Genomic DNA, 6,050 nt, shown 5'->3' with positions numbered 1-6,050 from the left:
TTCTAGACATGGACGGCCAACATTTGAAGACTGTTCTTCCTCGGCGTATTCCAAACGAACACGGTGCTGAATTGCTCTTAAACCTTCGACAATGCTGTCATCGATGCTAAGATTTTGAAGAGCAATTATCATCCAGACATTTCAGAAACATCATCTAAACGACTCAAAACAGTATCTACAGGTAAATGATCCCTCTCTGATTTGCTTAAATGAGCAGAACTGGCTGAAGTTCACACCAGTCCGCCATCCTCCGTGACTTTTGACCTAGCACGCTGTTGCTAGCTGTAGCAGCCGTCCGCGGAGCCGGTATCCAGGAAAACTAGTCGATGGTAAACGATAAGCCAATAGGTGCAAAGGTCCAGCCCACTTACATTGATTGACAGACAAAGTCATTCTGCTGAAAAGTCGCATTATGAAATAAATAGACCATCGGGAAAAACGGGATTTTGAAATAAAGACTGACTTTGAAAAAAGGTCATTTTGGACTAAAAACGGCTGGAAATAAATAAAATGCCTCAGGAATAATCTCTGTTATTGTGAAAAATAATGACCATGAAATAATATTTCACAATAATAAGTAAATTTATATAGCAGAATGCAATATATTTCACAATAATGAGCATTGTTTTCAAAATGTGTTCCATGATTTCACAATATCATTCTCACATTACATATCTGTGTCTTATTTATTCACATAGTTATTTATTTCATCTTGACCTATTTATTTATTTAATTTTGAACACTTTGGAGTTCCATACTCAGGGTGTGTTTGGTGGGGGGTGCGCGCATCTTGTTAGGGAAGATGCTTCAGCATTTAGGGGGAAGTTTGGGTGTTCTTTGTTTTTTATGTTGTACTGTTCTGTTCACTGACTTTGTTTTTTCTGTGTTTTTCATTGGTCAGCTTTGGTTTTTTTCAACCTATGTTCTAACATGGTATCGCAATTAAATACTAATAATCAACAAGCAGGTCACTCGTTTAAGTTCTGTAGCTGGAATTGTAAAGGTCTGAATCAACCTATTACAGCTTTGTCCTGGTTAATGCTGAGAACCTTAAGAAAGTTTTCTCCACAGTGAGACCCACCACATGTCTTTTAGATCCAATCCCCTCTTCACTCTTTAAAACACTTTATGGATTTTTTGAGGCTGAGCTTTTAAACATGATGAATTGCTCTCTTCAGTTGGGTGTCTTCCCTGCTGCCTTTAAAACGGCGGTGGTGAGGCCCCTTCTGAAGAAGAGCAATTTGGATTGTAATGATTTTAATAACTACAGACCTGTATCCAACTTACCATTTTTAAGTAAAATCTTAGAAAAACTTGTTTTTACTCAGATTAATGACTTTTTGAATGATAGACAGATCCTGGAGATATTCCAGTCTGGATTTAGGGTGAACCACAGCACAGAGACGGCTCTCCTAAAGGTTTTAAATGATCTTAGATGTAACTGGGACGCCCAAAAGCTCTCAGTCCTGGTGCTACTGGATCTAAGCGCAGCCTTTGATACAGTAGACCACGCTATTCTTTTAAACAGACTGAAACACATGGTGGGCCTCTTTGGTGCTGTACACAACTGGTTCACTTCCTATCTCTCTGACAGAACTTTTATGGTGAGTATGGATACATGCTCCTCTAAGATCCATAAAATGACATGTGGTGTGCCTCAAGGGCCGGTTCTAGGCCCTGTACTTTTTAATTTGTATATGCTCCCTCTCGGCGGTGTCATCAGGAGGCATGGAGTGAACGTCCACAGTTACGCTGATGACACTCAGCTGTACATCTCCGTGTCTCCTGATGACACCAGACCAATGGATGCCCTTTTTAACTGTATTTTAGATATAAGATCTTGGATGGCAGAAAACTTTTTACAGCTTAACCGGGACAAAACTGAAGTTTTAATCGTCGGTCCCGAGGCTCAGAGAGATAAACTCTTGTCTAAATTACAGGCATTTTCACTATATCCTTCGCTACAAGTGAGAAACCTGGGTGTTATTTTTGACTCTGAGCTTGGTTTTATCCCACATATTAAACATGTAACCAAAATTGGATTTTATCATCTAAAAAATATAGCCAGAGTCCGCCCTATTCTCTCTCGGGCCAACACGGAGATGCTGATGCATGCTTTTATTACCAGTCGCATTGATTACTGTAATGCCCTGCTCTCTAGTCTTCCTAAGAAGAATATTTCAACTTTACAACATTTACAAAACTCGGCAGCTCGTGTGCTGACGAAGACCAGAGGGCGGGCCCACATTACACCGGTTTTAGAATCGCTGCATTGGCTCCCCGTGTGTTTCAGGATCGATTTTAAAGTTATTTTATTGGTTTTTAAATGTCTTAATGGTCTTGGGCCTTCTTATCTCTCAGATCTGCTTTTACCATATGAACCCTCGCGGACCCTGAGGTCCTCTGGTACTGGCCTTTTGATTGTCCCTAAAGTCAGGACACATACTCACGGAGAGGCAGCTTTTCAGTGGTATGGTCCTCGTCTGTGGAACAGCCTGCCGGAGGAGCTCAGGGCCGCAGAGAACGTACATGTTTTTAAGAACAGGCTCAAGACCCACCTTTTTAATTTAGCTTTCACCTAACGTTTATTTATTTTATGCTTATTTATTTTGATTTTATTCTTATTCATTTTTTTTAATCTTCTTACTCTATTTATATTTATATTTATATTGTATCCCTTTCTTATTTATTTTATCATTTTACCCTGTATATAGCCTATCGTGTCTTATCTCCAGTGTTTCCTCGGAGGGGGCTCTCTGCACCGGGGATGTGATCGACCGTGGCTGCTGGGTCTCTGGGGGTCCTCTCAGCCTGGCTGGGGGGCTCCTTTGCCTCCCTCCTGCTGTGTGCCCAGCCTGGAGGCTGCGGTCTGTGACCGGCTCCCGGTGCAGACGGCTCCCTGTTATAGTCTTTCCTCACTTGGCTCATGTGAACCCAGCCCAATTTTTACTCTTTAAGTGTGCGCGTGTGTGGGGGGGGGATATGTGTGTATTCACATCAATTATGTTAATGAGAGTGTGGGGAGTGAATTGGAGGGTGGGGTGGGCTGCTTTTAACTATGTAAAGCACTTTGTGCTACATTTTTTTTGTATGAAAAGTGCTTTATAAATAAAGATTGATTGATTAAAAGGAGCAAGGTCCTCCATTATTTGCAATTTTTGGGCGCCCAGGTTGTGTTTTTACAAGAAACACACCTAAAAATTTCAGATCATTTTAGACTTCATAAGGGGTGGGTGGGCCAACTCTATCACTCTACATTTAAATCCAAAGTTCGTGGTGCTGCTATTTTAATACACAAATCAGTGCCATTTGTTTCTTCTAATGTTATAGCGGACCAGAATGGTAGATTCATTATTGTGAGTGGTAGTATTTTGAACACTAAATTCATTTTTGTCAGTGTCTATGCTCCCAATTGGGACGATCCAAATTTTTTTTAGCACTTTTTTCATTAAAATTCCTGACTTGTCTTCCCACTATTTGGTTTTTGGTGGCGATTTTAATTGTTGGCTCGGGCCGCTGGATAGATCCTCAAATAAGCCTGGTAGGCAATCCAACTCTTCCAAAATTATTAATACGTTCCTTAAAGAATTCTCTGTTATTGATGCCGGGCGTTTTCTCAACCCCACACGTAGAGAGTACACCTTTTTCTCCCCTGTTCATCATACATACACTCGTATTGATTACTTTCTACTGGACAGTCGACTTACTTCACAGATTCGCTCTTGCTCTCATAGTGTTATTGTCATTTCAGATCATGCTCCGTTGACTCTAGATTTGGCAGTGGGCTAAAGTTCTCCACCAGCTCCATGGCGTTTGAATACACGCTTGCTGTCAGATGATAAGTTCATCACATTTGTGAATTCCAAGATAGACTTATTTATAGAGACAAACATTACACCCGGAATATCACCCTCCATTTTGTGGGAAACGTTTAAGGCTTTTATCAGGGGACATATTATATCTTATGCTGGTTTTGAGGCGAATCAAAGGAAAGCAAAGTTGTCCGAGCTCATAATACGCATATCGCAATTAGATGAGTGTATGCTGTCTGCCCGACACCAGAGGTCTATAATGACAGGCTGTCTTTGCAGACTGAGTTTGATCACCTGTCCTCTGCTCGGGCTGAAGAGATGTTGTTGAAGTGTCAGTACTCCCAGTATGAGTATGGGGATAAGGCCAGTAAACTGCTCTCCCATCAGCTTCGTAGTGCAGCAGCTGCACATTCCATTCCTCGGATTCAGACATCAAGCGGTGTTTCTACGGATCCTAAAATAATTAATGACCAATTTCGAGACTTTTATTCATCTCTCTATGCGTCTGAGTGTGCAATTAGCACTGAGGCTTTGGACTCCTTTTTCAATCATCTTAAGCTCCCATCAATTGATCAGACACACAGCCTTCAGCTGGAGGGACCAGTAACTGTAGACGAGATCCTGCAAGCTATCAGCAAATTGCAGTGTTCTAAGTGTCCCGGTTTCCTGTTGAGTTCTATCGTAAATTTATGCCTAAACTGGCTCCGCTCATGATAAATATGTATAAGCATTCACTGGAAGTTGGATCCCTCCCACCCTCTCTACTGCAGGCATCTATATCCTTGATCTTAAAAAAGGATAAGGATCCATTACAATGTGGCTCATACCGTCCCATTTCTTTGTTAAATGTGGACTATAAAATACTTGCTAAACTTTTAGCGATGCATGTGGAAGCAGTCTTGCCATCTGTAATTAACCCGGATCAAACTGGCTTTATTAAAGGGAGATATGCCTTCTCTAACCTTAGACGTTTGTTTAATGTTCTTTACAATCCCTCAGACTCCAACAACCCTGAGTTTGGGATCAGTTTAGATGCTGAGAAGGCTTTTGACAGGGTCGAGTGGGGATACCTTTTTTATGTTCTGGATAAATTCGGCTTTGGTAAAATAATCATCTCCTGGTTGAAATTTCTTTATATTTCCCCGCTTGCCGCTGTCAAAACAAATGGCACATGTTCTGACTTTTTTCCTCTGTTTAGGGGCACTAGGCAGGGCTGTCCCATGTCGCCGTTGCTCTTTGCAATTGCAATTGAGCCCCTGGCCATATCGCTGAGATCAAACCCAGGTATCACCGGGGTTACTAGAAATGGTATAGAACAAAGGGTCTCCTTTTTTTTTTTTTTTTTTTTTTTTTTGTGTCCCGTTTGGATCTTTAGCCATCAGAATTGTTGTCTTAAGGCCAAGAAAGATGCCAAGCGGATTTATTTTACCAAGTGGATCATATCGCTGAGATCAAACCCAGGTATCACCGGGGTTACTAGAAATGGTATAGAACAAAGGGTCTCCTTTTTTTTTTTTTTTTTTTTTTGTGTCCCGTTTGGATCTTTAGCCATCAGAATTGTTGTCTTAAGGCCAAGAAAGATGCCAAGCGGATTTATTTTACCAAGTGGATCATCATGGCCTTGCCATATTGGTCCATTTGATTGACCTTTATTATAATTATGAATCCATTTTATCTTCAGTTGCCACAAATGGGACAGACATGACTGGGGGATAGGACAGGGAGAAAGAATGAAAGAAAGAGAGGGAGAGAAAGAAAACCAGAGGGGAGAAGAGACAGTGAGAAGGGGGGGGGGGGGGGGGGAGGAAAAAAAACACACAAACAAAACACCTGGATCACCTGTATTGAGAAAAAAAACAGAAGAGAAAGCAAACAGCAAAAAGCAACATAATAAAAAAAACAGCACCATCACAATAAACTAGCTAGCAGTAGATATCAGTAGATACTGAATAATAAACGATATTGTGCAGCACACAAGATAGACAGCGCACAATGTGCTTTGAGGCAGCAGCCAAGAAAGCTGTAATCTGCATCTGTGAATACCCGTGTGTACACCTGTGTGCATACCTGTGTGGATCAGCATGCTTGTATTCCAAAGGTTTCTCCATGTAACGATCTGCTAGGGAGTGTGGGGAGCCACAGCCCCGTCCTCCAGGGTATGAAGCAGGTATGGAGGAGATCAAACTCCAGACATCCAGAGGCCCCCAGAACACAAGAGACCAAGGAAGACCAACAGAG

This window comes from Copadichromis virginalis, linkage group LG16 (genome assembly GCF_057382275.1).
Source record: "Copadichromis virginalis isolate Kocher_CV1m ecotype Utaka linkage group LG16, C_Virginalis_male_GT1.1, whole genome shotgun sequence".
In the NCBI taxonomy this organism is placed as follows: Eukaryota; Metazoa; Chordata; class Actinopteri; order Cichliformes; family Cichlidae; genus Copadichromis; species Copadichromis virginalis.
Note: the sequence above shows the minus strand (reverse complement) of the source record.